The following is a 16,893-nucleotide window of genomic DNA, read 5'->3' as shown; positions in this document are numbered from 1 at the left end:
CACTGCTAACACTAAAAACTGTATGTTGTTGTCATCTTCTGACAGTATTGATTACATATTTCATATTGCAAACAAATAGGTTTGCACTACCAGAAACTCTGAGTTACTTCATTTTTTCTGATTTTGCTGATTTCCTGCCTCTACAGTTCAAATACAAAACCATAAAAAAACATAGGTAAAAACTGTTTAGCTAAGGATTTAAATTAAATTCTCCATAAGATAATTTTTCACAAAAAAACCCTCACCCTCTGCATCGTGTGAACCCCAATTTGTTTTTAACTACAGGTCATTTGGGAAAAAAAAAAGAAAAAAGGTTGATGCTTCAGTCCAGAACATCATAAGAAGCACAAAAGCTTGTATAACTCTAACTTTTTTAAAAAAAAAAATTAACTCATAACATACTGTGGTAATATTTAAAAGTTAACAAGCTCAGAACCCTGCTGTACTAATACTATGCTAATATTTAAAGTCACTGAAATGTCAACACTCTTAAAGACAATGAGGCTGCCAAGACAGTGATCTTTTAATGTTACTGCTGTGATTGCTCTGTCCCAACTCCAGTTTCCATAGTGGAAATTCTAATACATTCATTTTCTTTGTCAACCTCATCTGTTGAAAGCTCTTCCTTTGTAAATTAATTAACTCAGTTAACTTAGTTTCCATGCTATCACCAAAGCTTTGTCTTTCAGATATATGTTCTTCAATGAATTATACTTTCAAATTAATTTATAGTTTATGCTGAAAATAGTGTATCTGAATTTCTTGTATTCTTATGTAACTTACTACCTCACTGTTTATACTTTTGTTTTCAGTTGTGATGGTTTCTAAGTGTATAGAAAACAGATTATAGTTCTGCCATTGATTGAACTTTGTATTGTAGCCTCACACTATTGAACTCAATCAGTTGTATTTCACTAATACTTAATAAAAAATCTGAAATAAAAATTATTTCTCTAGCCTTTAAAATATTTACTTCCATTTCATTTGGCCAAATAAAGTATATTTCTTGCAACCACCTTCCTGTAAAGAGAATCATAGTAACAGTAGAGGCTCTCAGTCTCTTATTATCCATTCCCCAACTTTTCAAGGGACTGATCATCATTATACAAACTTGTAATACAACTTTTTGTTTGTTTGCTTTTCCCTCATTTTTGATATTTCCAGATAACGAAAGTGAAAGGGACATACTGTTATTTTAAATCCATGGGAAGAAAAATTGATTATCTTTTAAATGAAAATTACAGGTTCATGGATTGGTTGAAGTTGAAAGGGACCTCTGGAGGTCATCCCATCCAAGCTTGCTGCTCCAGCAGGGGCACCTAAAGATTGTTGCCCATGACAATGCCTAGACAGCTTTTGAGTATTTCCAAGGAGAGAGGTTCCACAACATCTCTGGACAATGCGTCCCAGTGTTCAGTCACCCTCACAATAAAAAAGTATTTCCTGATGTTCAGACAAAAAAAAAAAAAAAAAAAAAAAAAAAAAATCAGTATTTAACACCGTTAACCAGATAAAGTGTTTTCTTTCAAAGGTAATATACTGAAAAGATATGCAATAAAGAGTTTTTTCCACTCACAACTGGCATATCATAATCACTAGAAACAATATTCACATGAATATTTTTGCCAACAAACAATAGACTTCCAATCGATGTTCTGAATACATGTTATTTTACAAGAATTCAGATATTTCTTAAAATAAAACGTCATTGAAACAAGCCAATAAACTATCATTTAAATCAGAAGTAAAATAATTATAATCCTCTGAGGTTAGCATAAAATTCAAAGCAAAATGACATAGAAATTTTAAACAAATCTTTTAAAAACTGAATTATAGCTACATTAGAAGTAGTTTAATGTGATCAGTGATCAGTTTACGCTGTGATGTGATTTTTAATTAACATGCACTGCAGAATAGAACTATTTCTTCAGAAGTTTTGTTATAGTTATAGGTTTCCCAATTTTAATAATTATCCTAATAGATCTTGACAATACTGTCAAAAGTCTTGAATTTGAGGTTTGGTCTGGTTTTGGGTTTTTTTTTTTTAATTCTCTAAAATCAACAGAACCAAAGTACCTGGATCAGAATACCATGAGTTTCATATGTACAGATAACTTCCCCAAAGAATTTTGGCAATGATGTGCATGCACTCACCTTGCAAAAAGCAACCCAGTGTAAAAGGACAGGAATGCTATTACATGAATTTAGATAGCACTCAGATGAGGTTCAGAAAAGCAAACATGGACATGGAGATAACTTTTGCTTAAATCCCCCCCCCCCCTCTTCTTTATTCCTTGAATTAATAATCTACAAACACGGTGCAACTGGTTTTCTACACAGTTAATTGATAACTTTAATTGGAAATGAGCTATAATAGAAGGTTTTTTCTGTTATACCACTCATTACAAAGTAGGTGTGCTTCATTTGCCTACTAATGTGTTATATGTGGGAGCTAATTCAATCTTTTTTTTTTTTTTAATTTATTTACATTTTAGGTTATTCAACGTGTCAGTGTATTTTTTTTTGAGATGCATGAAAAATGGAAAAAGAGTTCGTTTTTAGAGCTTTACGCAAAGCTTTGTGTATTTAACACTGAAAAACATTATTAAAAATTATTACAATGAAAGAATGGAATTCAGATTATTACTTTAGTAATATTTTGTAATTAAGACAAAGTTAGGGTCTTTGCAAGGACTCTTGCACTATGCAAAAGATACTAATCTTAAAGGCTTTCTATGAGCAGTCCAAATACATGTCCTTCTGTTTAACATCCTATTTTGGTAACATTATTTAAGTAATAGTAGACTGCAACTCAGTGTAACAGATTGCTCATAGATAATTTTCAAGGATTTGCATCTCATCTTTATGAAGCAAATTAATGACATATGTGTACCCATAATAGTCACAGTGATATGACATAGCATAGGAAATATCACCTACGTACCTTTAAAGCAAAGCATGAAGCCTCATATGATAGAAGAACATAATTTTTCAGTACAATTAACTCCACTGACTGCAAACTACATTAGAATTAGATGATTTAGTTCCAGATAAAAGAGCTTTGTTTCCACTGTGGAGAGCCAAAATAAAATTTTAATAGATAATTGGTTGCAGATTATTAGTTTCTAACACCAACAAAAATGCAGGTTTTTAACCAAGCATCAAATTTTGTCAGTTATTTGCTAAAGTCACATTAAAACATAAAATTTAAGCTGGTTTTGCTAACATTCTGTGAATAGCTGTGTAAGCTTTAAATCCACGTTCAAGCTGTGAGTGCAGATGGGCAAATCTCCATCACTATCAATGCAGCGGCAACCAGGTGAAAAATAGAATAGTATAGTTCATATCTGTTCAGAACTAGAGAATATAACGCTGGAAAACAGACAGAATCGGAATTTTACTTGACCTGAGTAGTTTCACCTACACACACATAATTCCAATTTTATTTCAAGTAATGGATAATGATATTACCATATTTGTGTTGTGTTCCCTTTCTTTGGCTTTTTTCTTGGGAAAGAAGAATGGAATGCAAAGCGGTATATATGAAAGAAACTGTTTTTTTTCATGATGAACGTTGTAGAAAGAGTATGTTAGATACTTTCGGCTTCCATACTTAAGATTCAATAGAAAAATGCTGTATCTATGTAATTTTTGCACATCTATAGAAAATCAAAACAAAATACTGCTCTAAAGTGTACACTACTAGATACCTGGGACTAAATTGGCATGCAATTAAAGCTAAATGTATTTTATATTCACATATACAAACACATTTACCTTCAGAATCAAATAATTCAGTTCTAAGCCATTTCTACAAGCAGTTTGGCTTCCTGCTGTCAAAAGCATTTTATGTTTTTTCTTTTGAAAAAGAAAGAAATATGCCATCATCTTCCCTACTCACTCAACAGCTGTATCAATTTGTTTTCAGGGCAGTGATTAGCATAATTGTGGTGGATTACTTGCATTTGGCACAGAATAGAAATAAATCAGTATTTTTCATCATTAAGGAACTACAGAATCATAGAATCATTTTGGTTGGAAAAGGCCTTTAAGATGATCAAATCCAACCATAAACCTAACACCCACTTTGCCACAGCCTCCTTTCAGGTAGTTGTAGAGTGATAAGGTCTCCCCTGAGCCTCCATTTCTCCAGGCTAAACAACCCAAGTTCCCTCAGCCACTCCTCTTAAGAGTTGTGCTCTAGATCCTTCATTAGCTTCTTTGTCCTTCCTTTGGACACTATGCTACATTGTCCCCCCAAGATATGAAACACTAGGATTTTTAAAGATACTTAATCAAATGAAGTACTCAATCAGCTTCTCAAAAATGAGACCCAGACTATTTTGCTCCCCTTCAGCCTTCTCTGCAACACCAGTGTACCCAAATTCATTCCTACCAGTATGGAACAACTGTGTCTCATTTTGCCAGCATTCACTTCACCTAGAAGACTAAGAAGATCTCTGAAGACCTCTTCAGTCCTCTGTTTCCCATGAGATGCACTTCCAGAGGGATGAGGTAAAATCCAAAAAATCCTGGGTATCGAACACAATAGTTCTACTCATAATGGTATACAAATAGTCTGCACATGACTTACTAGTCACCCTCAGAAGTGCATAAACTCACAGACACCCTATCTTTTGCATTCTAATGCTCTCTGAGGTCCAGTGTCATAGTAATTTCCAGGCAAACTTTTAGATATAACGCTCAAAATCCCAGTAAATATTCTAAGCACCTGAAAAGCTAACTGAAACCACACTTTTTCCCTAGACACCAAAAATATGTGTCTGTACTTGCCCAGATGTCCAGGATCTCACTCATGTTGTCCTCATATCAAAAACTAGGGGCAACTTTCAGTTCTAGACAGTAAACACCTATTTTTCTTGCTAAATAGTCTACCTGTGAGCTAGGTGTCTAGCAAATCAGTAGGGATCTAGAAATTTTAGTCAATGCAATATAGAAACATATCCAGAACGTGGCAATATAGGTGCATAAATCTGAGTATGAAACTCTTCTATGTAGAGCTAGCAGGTATGACATATAATAGAACTTACGGGATATCCACGCTGTCTGGAGTGGTTCTGGAAGTTTTACTCCTAAAACTGTGTTAGAAGCCTGCTTTTAAGAACCCAAATCTCTTTCAAAGAACCAGATCCCTTAATTCACCTGATTTGTTGTTTGATGAACAACCTTGCAACATGGCTAGCACACACATCCATGAAATTAGCTGAAAATACCCACAATGAAAGCACTCTTCAAATATGTTTCAGCTTTATATAATTTTTAAAAATTCAGGAAAAAAATAACATTGCAATTCTATCATTACTGATTTTACAACTATTATATCCCCAAATTGCAGTTCTGATGCTGAGCTGCCTATAGTGCTAGTGCTATATGTGTGTTAAACCTAATCAGCTATGTATGTCCTAGGCCATTTACTTTAATACTCTTGCATGTTTTATAAGCACGCATAATCACTGTGTGATATTCAACTGACAAATCACAGAATCACAGAATAGTTTGGGTTGGAAAGGACCTTAAAGATCATCTAGTTCCAACCCCCCTGACATGGGCAGGGACACCTTCCACTAGAGCAGGTCGCTCAAAGCCCCATCCAACCTGGCCTGGAACACATCCAGTTATGGGGCATCCACAACTTCTCTGGGCAACCAGTTCCAGTGCCTCTCCACACTCACAGTAAAGAATTTATTCCTTATATCTAATCTAAATCTACCCTCTTTCAGTTTAAAATCATTGCCCCTTGCCCTGTCACTACATGCCCTGATAAAAAGCCTCTCTCCACATTTCTTATAAGCCTCCTTTATATATTGAAGGGGTACAGTAAGGTCTCTGTGGAGCCTTGTCTTCTCTAGACTGAACAACCCCAACTCTCTCAGCCTTTCCTTACAGGGCAGGTGCTCCAGCCCCCTGATCATCTTCATGGCCTCCTCTGGATTTGCTTGAGCAGGTCCATGTCCTCCTTATGTTGGAGGCCCCAGAGCTGAATGCAGTACTCCAGGTTGGGTCTTACAAGAGTGGAGTAGTGAGGGAGAACCACATCCCTCAACCTGCAGGACACGCTTCTTTTTATGCAGCCTGGGATATGGTTTGCTTTCTGGGAGCATAATCAGTTTTTCATCCACCAGTACCCACAAGTCCTTCTATGAAAGGACGCTCTCAATACATTCATCACCCAGCCTGTACGGCATTGACCTGACCCATGTGCAGGACCTTTCACTTGGCCTTGTTGAACCTCATGAGGTTCTCATGGACCCACTTCTCAAGCCTGTCAAGGTCCCTCTGGATGGCATCCCTTACCTCATATGAATCAATAGTACCACTCATTTTTGTTTCATCCACAGACTTGCTGAGGGTATACTCATCCACACTATGTCACTGATTAAGATATTTAATAGTATTATCCCAGTGTGGACCCTTGGGGGACACTACGTGTTACTGGTTTCCATAAGTAACCAACATAACCCTTGGTTTCATAACCTACATCATAACCTGTACAAAAAGGATTACATGATACAGTTGTCTCCTCTTTTAGAAACTGGAGTTGATGATCCCAGAGATCATCCTCTGTCAGTTGTTTCTAAAAGCAACTTAAGCTGCAGTGTGCAGAGCTCAAAGTCAGTCATGGGTACTCCAGGAGGATACAAGATTTTGCTGTTACACAGAGCTATTCTTTTCTATAAATACAGAGGAAGATAGCTGCTGAATGTCTACTGGGAAGGTAAAGGTATATTTTGTAAAAGGCATAGATGGTCTTCCCTTGCCACAATACTGAGTTGTCCAAACAAAACAAACATAATATATCACAGTCTTGTGGTTAATAATGAAGATGCAGTGTGTTTTGAACCCTGACGGGATGAGGACAACTGCTTACATGTAATACATTTACACTGGAACCTTATGTTAAAAGCTTTACTGTTGTTCTTAGAAAAAACCAACACTGAAGTTTTTTGAACTTTTTTTTTTTAAGAGTTATAAGTTCCCTGTAGAAATTGATATAACACGCTACATGTTCAGTACAGTAGATTTAAATTATGTCACAGTGATAAAACATTTTCAAGTTCAAGCATTCCATATAGTAATAAAATTTGCACTCCATTTTTTTTGAACTGTACATGACTCAACTTTTAAAAACACCTCTAATCAATCAAATAAGCTGCCTATGTAAAACACAGTGCAATTATTTTCTATTTCGCTTTCACTTGCTTACTCAAGATTCAGTCCTGTCAGCCATCCAGTCTACAAAACATTACAGTTTCAACATTCTTCATTACTGTTGTACAATGCATTATGTAATGTAATGTTCAAATTAATTTTCTGCAAAATCAATTGTATTTATGGAATTGTTACTTAACTAAGAATAGTTTATGCTTCTTAAAGATTTCAGACAATTATGACTCATACTTGTATTTTCCAATTAACTTCACCACTGCAATTGTAGTTTTAACAACAAAAAAACCCACACTAAAAACCTGTTAAACTATGTCTGAAAAACTTTCAGGTTTTTAGGTAAAAGTGTTAAAATTATTCATTTACATTGCCATCTGAAGGTAAATTTAACAATCTCAGAAGCTTGGGTGTTTGTTCTTCAAATTTGAACAATATTTTCAAATGCTACATATTTTCATTTCTCACTTGGGTTCTTCAGAAATGCACATATTGATAGAGATCATCAGAGTTTACCTGCATTTTACGTCAGTCATACTAAAACACATAACTAAATTTTGCAATAAAGAATGGATACATCACTTCTAATTCAAATGGAAGTTAGGAATCTTTTATATTCATTAAAGAATCTGAATATTTTGATTCCAGTATTCATAGGTCTCTATCTTTAAGGGCAAACATACCACAGTATCAGTGATGTGATGCATTTGCTAAAGTTAGATTTACCAGTAACATCACAGAGCAAAGCAGCTGATGCAACTTAATTTATTTTTTCTAGATCAGCTGAGTCAACTGAGTATTTCAGAATACTCTCCCTGGGCACAAATTCATAGATGCATAGAAAGATATGGAACATCCAGCAACAATATCTAGACAGACTGGTTAAATTCCCAGCCAGCAGGTGATCAACTCAATTTACACTACATGAATTTCTTGAAAATGCAGTTTCCAATTTGGAAACATACTGAAATATCGAGTATCAGCCTCAATTCATTGACAGACCATCAGTTCTGGGATGTTCAGCTGATAACTTCATTAGTAGTTTCTGCTTATGAACTATGTTTCAGTATGGAAAACACACCTTCTATCTTTATAGAAGCAAGAATCCTTTATAGAAGGAGTTATTTCCTTCTTTCTGTTTAAAAATGAAGAGAATTGGTGGGAAGAGTGTACACTATGCACAACATCAGCACAGCCTCTGTATCATAGTACTGGTCTTAGAAGCCTACTTAATTGATGGATTTCCATGCTAAAATTATGCTAATACTTTACAAAGGCAGAAGAAATGTGGCGAGTATTTTGCTCCATCGAAGAGTGCAAGATAGACTGAGAACCCAAAAAGAAAACTAGAAAAAAGAGTTGAAGGCATGGCTTAACCAGAGGTTGGACTGCTCAGCTGAGCGCACTTCCATTTATAGCTATAAACCCTAACAAGACGAGGCAAAGCAAAGATTCTGATCAACAACACTGAATCCTGAGAGCTGAAAAGTAGGCTGAGGAGAGCTGACAGCTCTAAAAGAATGAGTTACATTGTGCCCTGATTTTCCTCAGTGAATTAAGAGCTATTCCATTTCCTGAAGCTCCTAAGACTAGAGCTGGAACAATTTATTCCTGCCTTCTAATATGAAGGGTTTATTATTCCTTCACATTCGTTATCATGAATGATACAAGACAGAAGGCTTGATCAGAGTCTGAGAACATGATCAAGAATCTGACAGTATGTGGCTACATCAAAGAAACTACACAGCACCCCATGGACTACCACAGGGCTCCATCTGCACATTCAGCTGTCAGGTTGGGATTTTAGAACAAAATTGCACCATTTAAATTAGCTTACACCTGTAATGCAAGATCAAAATCCGAGGACAAAGCATGGGTCATTTGTTTGCTTTCATTTTTATTACTATATTGTGCATTGCCAGCAAGCACTTTTTGCATATCATAAACATAAATTGCAGTTTTCTCTTGAAAAAGATCATTGGTGTATGTTGAAGAATTGTAGCTGGAATTCTGGACAAGAATCATAGCAAGCAAAAAGTAAACATGATCAAGGTGTGCGGATTTCTTTCTGCTTTTCTCTTAAATATAGGAGTATAATACAGCAAAACGCAGTTGCAATCTGCCTGAGCTACCGTATTAATATTTTGAACCAACACTGATAATTATACACACCACTCTCAGTTTTTCTGTTCATCCAAATAGGTCACTATTGCCTGCTGCAAATACATCTTCAAAGTTAGTTTGGCTTGGGTTGTACATGTTCCTGAAAACCTTCAGATCCATTTCAATTTACCTTTTGAAAAACTTCTCCAAGAATATAAAAATGTTCTAGGCAAATTTTACAATTCTATAACATATATTGCCATATTTCTGTTGTGTATTTTTAAAGTACCTTGGGGCTGGCAGTTCAACATACATGTTTGTGGCTGCATATACTTCAGAAAATTAGTAAGCAGAGAAGCTGAAGTAAATTTGATGCAGATCTACAACTTCATTTTCTACGCTCCTGGGTTTTTTATGTGTAGTCTAATTATCACTTCACATGAACAAGGGAGTTTTCAAAAGGCACAACTAGCTTCTGATGCCCACTAACTTGCAGTGGGAGTTAAAAGCCAGGCATCAATATACTCTGTCTCACTCTTCTGTTTTAACGTTATTTGCTTCCCTTTCTTCTCATTCTCCCTGACCTTCCCTCTGTGCATTAGGAAGAAAAACAAACAAAATGCTGAGAAAAAAGTAAAAAATAAATCACACCATCCCTCTGTTTCCCCCTCAGACTCCTATCCCCAGACTCTGTGGTTTATCTCAGTGTACCATGATAGGTCTTCAGATGAGACCTTCTCCCCCTTCTTGGAACATGGCTGTAGATAATTCTAATGAAAGACAATGTAAAGCTACCACAAATTGTTAGTTCCAACGAAATTAAGTGATTATTTTGACTTTGACTTCAGCTTTGTATTCTTTCTATTATCAGTCTTGTATTCCTTGTATCATTTACTTGCCTTTTTAATGAAAAAGGTAATGACTTCTCTGAGGAGAGTAAGCAATTGAATCCTATGTACAGTATTCATATGTGTAATATTCACTACAGCAACCAGTAAGAGTTCAGCTATGATCATGATCTGCATGGATACTAAACTATTAAACAGGCTCCTGTTCATAAAGTGTTTTTTATTCAATCACATTTAAATTGCTACAAATTGGAATAAACATGGTTCAGTGATGCAAAAATCACAGGAGTTTTCAAAGCTGTTATTTTCTTTGTCTGATTTTTACACTTCACATAATGGTACCCTCGGATCTCATAACTAACCTGTCATACTTTGAATTATTGCTTATTCACAACTTTATTATCACATCAGATATATTACTATTCCTTCTCCTTGAATTTAGGACCAAATGATAACACTGAATTGAAACATCATTGTACTGCAGCTAGCACAATGATTACAGAAGTCCCATCTGGTCCAAAGTTCATAGATCACAAAAAGCAAGAAGGAAGAACTATGCATCAAAGAAACTTTTCTGGTCATTTGTACATGTCTTTCCTTTTTCATTAATCACTGTGTCAGGCACAGCATGAAAGAATGGCAATTAGATTAATCCTAGGTGTTTTATAAATGAGCTATATTCTATGCATAGATTTCTAAACTAAACTGTTGTCACATATTTCATACTGATATAAGCATGTTTATATATGTGTGTATATATATACACACAAATATACATATATGATATCTATGTGTGTGTCTGTGTATACAGTATATATTAAAGTATATTATCTCGCATTTTGCTAATAAAATTAGAGGAAAAGTTACATCTTTATGGTAACAAAATGAAACAGCAACTAAGCCCCTTTATTTATACAAACCCATAAGAACTTTGGAACCCAACCTTGTTTCAGAAACTGCAGATTGTCAGCTCTATCTGGTACAGTGTGGCCTGGAAACCCCAAACCTCAATGAGTAGCAGTGTCACAGTAGCCAGGTTTAATCCCATGTCTTTTAACTACAAATTTACTGGTATCAGTCAATATTTACAGAACTGAAAAATAATAAAAATTCATTATTATCATGAATAAGCACATAAACAGCACTAACATTTAGAATGGATTGTATTCCATGTCTCATTGTATGGACACTGGCAAACAAGCATTTTAACTGGATGTATTTCAAACACATTTAAGAACACCAGGAACAGAGACCTGCTCTCATTTCTATTACATATAGGTTTACAGAAAATAGAATTGTTCTGAACATACCTTTAGTACTTACCGCTGTGTCGTATTTTTAAGAAGGCTTCAGAATTCCCCCATAGGAGGCAGCATGATGTCATTTTAGTTACAGCAGTTTTTCCTGTTAGGAGGAAATATATAGTGCTCTTCAGTAAATGAAGCAAATAAATGCATGCTTATGAATTACAAATGGTGACAAAAAAAGTTACTTATTTTATCACCTGTAATGCTCTTTTTAAAGACCTAAACAAAGAAGAAATATAATATTGATACCCAGAGAATAAATACATTGATCATAGTGTATTGACTTCTGTCATAAAAATTGTTAGCAATATTTTTTCTTTGCAGATTGATCACTGCTACAAAAATAGAACTGTCTTTAAACCTATATACCACAAAAGTATACATTTTGGGGAAAAAGCTGAGGCAAGTACTTCAAAATAAAAGAAGAAAAAAATCACCGTAAACCCCTTGGGTTTAAAATATTTCTGTAAACATATATTATACATGTTCAACTAAAAATATAAAAATTCAAATATTCAAATATCTTAAAACATAAGTATTCAAACATTTTTAGAAGCCATTTTGACTATTATTTGTTCTTTCCTATGGGTAATTCAAAACTGTTGCTTTTACTTCAAATGACATTTCAGTGGATAAACAATCTACCAACAGTCTATCCATTTTAGATAGACTATTTACATAGACTAATACCAGTATTTACCAACAGTCTCTTATGTCAGGACTATCTCAACACACTGCAATTTAAAACTTAAACCTTAATAGTGTTAAAAATGTTATTTCAGGTAATTTGTATAGGTTCCAAGAGTGTATTAGCTGAAATACTTCTCTTCCCTCAAAGGCCAGAAGAGTTGATTTAATGGCATTTATAGATGCACACATTTTCCCTGGGTAATCCATGCATTGCTTGTATGTTCTTTTCTTTACGTCTCTTAAAGTACCAAGGCACTTTATATCATTTATTCTTATTTTTATTAAGCTGATCAACTCAGAGAAGCACTTCATGTGACAAATATAATTTCAAAACGAATTACAGGAGCAAGGGTGAGGCCATCAAGTATTCCTATTAGCTTGCTAATACGTCAAACAAACTTGTCATTTCTGAAAAATCACATTATACGTTTGTCCACAGTATAGTGCCTATTAACACTGATGAAACACTTTGGCAATAAACTGACAAATATGTTCCACAAACTTATACGTCTTTCAGGGTCCATCTGCATGGTATTCACCAGTAGGAACAGACATAACTTCCAGATAACCTGATAAAGTAGGGACTGTCATCACAAACAATATATTTATACACACACACACACACACACAAACACATTTTTTCTACATATGTGTATGTATTTATACTATATTTTAAGAAATGAGGTTTTAGCAATAAAGATCCTAAAGATCATGGCACTGAGTTTCCACCTGGTATTTTAAAAATTTTTTTCATACAACTTAAAGAAAAAAACATCCAATTTTAGACTTCACTTTTGACAAAAAGCAATGGCGTAAATTAAATCAGGTTTTAACACTTGCTGCTGACATTTTCTGCAACCTTAATCATAATAAATAACTCTCGTGAGTGTTTTGACTCACTACAGCCAAACTCCCTATAAGTGCAATTCATTGTAACAGCTGCAAACACAGGCCTCAATTCTGTGTAAAGACAGTGGTTAACTTTATAAATTGGAAATAAATACCAGCAGATGGCTATCTGAATACATGTCTGAAAATGAAATATTCAGGAATATGGAAGCAAAGCAAAATTTCTTAGGAATAAGGAACGTGTGAAACACTCTAGCTAAACTGTGAAAGTGTCCATCTGGACACCTGCTGCAGGGAAAGCCTGGCAACACTGCAACTTTTCATACACACCCGTTGAGGAATCAGATGTTGAAGTTTAGGGCAATCTTTATTCCAAGCTATGGTAATGTCTTAAATCTCTCCACGTGACAGTGGCCCTTTTACCGCAGATTTCACTGCTCACGTAGACTTTGCCAGCCATTCCAATTCTCCAAGAGTAGTAGGTGATTAAACCTAGGATATAAGAAATAAGGAAGTATTTAAGGAATGGCTGGACAGTGAAAATCCGCTAAGGCTAACACAGCTTCCCTTCTCAGTTATTTAAAACTTGCATTTCTTTATTTTGGCAGCCTTTATAGATTAATTCCTGTTACAGGGAGAGATCAAAACTCACCTCAGCTTTACTGCAAACATCAGGGACTGTGTTTACTGTCTCTCTATAGCACCAAAATAGTCTCCAGCTTTAAAGCATAAAAATGAGTGAAAAAAGTGCTATTTGTGAACTAAGTTTTCCAAGTTCATCTTTGTACCTATGCGTTTATCATTTTCACCTTCTGTTTTCCTCACAGATCTTCTAATTGTCTTTGCCAGACTGATTTTAATTGTATATGATGAGATTATAGTTTAGACTTTATATATTCTAGTAAACAACACTGTTCTCTCTTGTCCATTTACAGATCATGTTCAGGCTTCATCTCTGTAATAGGCAATTATTAAAAAAAAAAATGAAGCATCAAATACTTCACTTCCTTTGTATCAGGAAGCATGGGCACACAGGTTAAAAGATTAGCAGTCAAATTTTAAGACAAAATAAACACAGACATCATCGACACATTTTTCTTTATTAAAGTGTAATTTTATCTCTACATTTGCATCAATTGATTTCCTCATAATTATAACAATTTAATAAAAACATTAAGGGGGTCTGGCAGTCCTTCTGATCATATTCTCCTGAAGTCTAAAACAGGTTTTCTCACCAGTCCACAGACTTATATGTAACTTAAATCTGATAGTGCTGTAACGACCCTAGTTTTAATGTTATTCAGTTTAAGCTTAATTGACTCATTTCTCACAATTATCACAACAGTCTCTGATTTTACAGTGATTTTACAAGTGACAAGCAACTAAGACTGATGTTCTATCATTATATTTACACAGTTATCTCAGTCTTTACCTGAGAAATAAAATCTCTGTCTCATAAAAGTTTTGTTTTGCAATGACCCACTCTCTCCAGCCATCGCAAAAACTTCTGACAGCTCTTGGCAATACCCAGATATAGGCTAAAAATACTTGATTATGCTTTGATGCTCAATTTTATTAATTACAATGACTGGACTATATAATTCAGTTTGAGCAAACAGGTTCATGAAGTCTCTCTAAGAAAACGTACCATTTTAAAGGCAATCTTAGCATTTTTAAATACATCTTTAAATCTATATCTTTTACAGTGTTTACATACTTCTCACTGATCCAGTTTCGTATCAAGTTCTTTCTTTTGAAAATTTTAATAGTACACTCTCCCAACTGCTAAATTCAAGAATTGCATATGTCATGACATGAAAATTTTCAAATGTTTTTAACTACAAATAGAAGATCACTGACTAAACAGTGCATCTGGGCAGTTCTGTGATGGTATCATCAATAGCCCAGAAGTCAGAATATCAGATAAGCAGATGATGCTATTTCAACTGTTTATTTCCTGGACAGTTTGAGAGGAGGGGGTGTTCTGAAGAGGAAAGCCAGCTAGAGGTAGATCTTATAGCAGGAAATGGACATAGACCAGCTAGATTAATATTCAGAGATATGCAAATGAAATCAATTTTTTCCCTAATTTAGGTATTTGAAAGTTAAAGAGCTAAATCTGACCTCAGGCTTCCTTTGCCTGGGAAAAAAACAGCATCCCAAATGATAGAAGGCTTATTTACCTCCATGAGTCAAAGAGTGTGGGTTTCAAGTAAGAAAATAAACAACCCACTCTTCACATATAGCAACTGAGGTAATGTTGACTTACAGGTATCTAAGAAATGAGTGGCGGTACCTTATTTACTTTACTTAAAACAAATATAAGCATCAAATAATGCAAAGGCAATGAAATGTAACTCGTCCTTTGGTAAATGTGCAGTAACTCTCTCTGCTTAGAGAGAGGGAATTCACCAACAAAAAAACCCTCTGATTTGGGGGACTAATTTTTCCACTTTAATCAATAGCAGCACACCAGAAGAAGATGGTAAGCCTCTCATCCACACACTCCCTCTAAATGAATATATTCAGAGTTGTATTTCTCATCTTCAAGCAGATCAGAAAGATATGGTGGAACTTGTGTTGCTTCTTTCTCCATCTGACATAGAAGTTTCCTCATGATTCTCTGCTCATGTCTTTCTGCTTTAGTTAAACCTATGAACCTACCTGTGCCTCTGGTCTTGATTCCTGCCTGTCCCATAAGGATCCCCTTGTGGTAGCATACTCAGAGAAAACAGGAAAAAGAGACTGACACTCCTCTGAAGTCAGAGTTGCCACAAGCAACTAGAATACCCCACAGAATGGGTAGTTGGGTTCAGAGAGAAACTACAAGAAAAAGAAAGAATAGGAATGTATGAATCTGTGGCAAGGTTTACAAGGTCAGGAAAAACCCTAGCAGAGACCAGAGATGAACAGAGAAAGCAGGGAGAACAGCCTAACACAAATGACAGCCAGAGACTGCTCTTCAGAGAAAATGGGCTGCTACCAAATGCACAACTGCAGCAGCAGAGGAACGATAGCACAGAAATGGAAAGGCTGAGGTCATCTCCACAGGATGCAGACCAGGGAGGAGGAATGAAGCTGTCTGTAACACACGATGGCAGCTAGGAACAAGTGACGTGAGGTCCCAGTTTTTTTTCCAAAAAGTACTAATATTTCTTGAAAAATCTTCTTGCCTTCAAAAGTATTTAGATACAAAGCTTTGCTAATGAGACTGGCAAAATACAGGTTCATTTCTCATGTGGGCTACATCAGAATCACCATGAACTAACTACCTGTCAAAACAAAGATATCATGTGTGATACAGTGGATAAGACAGACTAAAAACTCCTCATCAGAAGAATGAATATTTGAATAGCATATAATAAACATTTCATTAGAAAATTTGAAGATTTTTGCAACACCAACAAATGGAAATCTTAAGGATGAAAGGAAGATTATATGAGTACAGTGAGGTTCCAAACAAACCTAAGCAGTATTACTACAGGTCAAAAACCAGAAAAGCTCCAGAAAAAAAAAAAAAAAAAAAAAAGCTGAGGGGAAAAATCCAAACCCAAAACAAAACAAAACAAAACCCCAAACTCCAACAGGCTGTCTGGAAACAAAGATGTTAGACTCAGTTTGAATCAAAACAAAACAAAACAAATCTGAAGAATTTGCAAACTGCTCTAAGAAGTCAGACACAATTAAACTCATGAAGTCTGAGCCCAAAACAGCAACACATGCAAGAGAAATGCTGATGATGCAGAAGACAGTGATTTGCCGTATTAAGAAATTCTGAATGGTAAATGGAACGATAAATCCCCTTAGGGAACTCCAGACCAGAAAGCCTATGCCAAGAAAGCATGTAGAATAAGACATAGTAAAAACGAAGGATAGAAGACAGGCTAAGTCTAAGGTCAAAGAGAAGGGGAGAG

The 16,893-nt window shown here is 35.3% G+C and overlaps 1 protein-coding gene across 6 annotated transcripts in view; it reads right to left on the bottom strand.

Annotated features, from left to right (window-relative positions):
* NLGN4X (neuroligin 4 X-linked) overlaps window positions 1-16,893 on the bottom strand; it is a 195,968-nt gene that overhangs the window by 152,819 nt on the left and 26,256 nt on the right. For 3 of the 6 annotated variants that reach the window (XM_074907646.1, XM_074907618.1, XM_074907656.1), the window contains exon 2: window positions 11,457-11,537. The gene's annotated coding sequence lies outside the window, so the exon portion shown is untranslated. Of the gene's footprint in view, window positions 1-11,443; window positions 11,538-13,309; window positions 13,472-16,893 lie in introns of all 6 variants that reach the window. The other 3 variants (XM_074907625.1, XM_074907633.1, XM_074907639.1) reach the window with 2 other exon arrangements.

This window comes from Athene noctua, chromosome 1 (assembly GCF_965140245.1).
Source record: "Athene noctua chromosome 1, bAthNoc1.hap1.1, whole genome shotgun sequence".
NCBI classification, from domain to species: domain Eukaryota; kingdom Metazoa; phylum Chordata; class Aves; order Strigiformes; family Strigidae; genus Athene; species Athene noctua.
The sequence above is the reverse complement of the archived record's forward strand: the minus strand, read 5'-3'. Positions and strand labels throughout refer to the sequence as shown.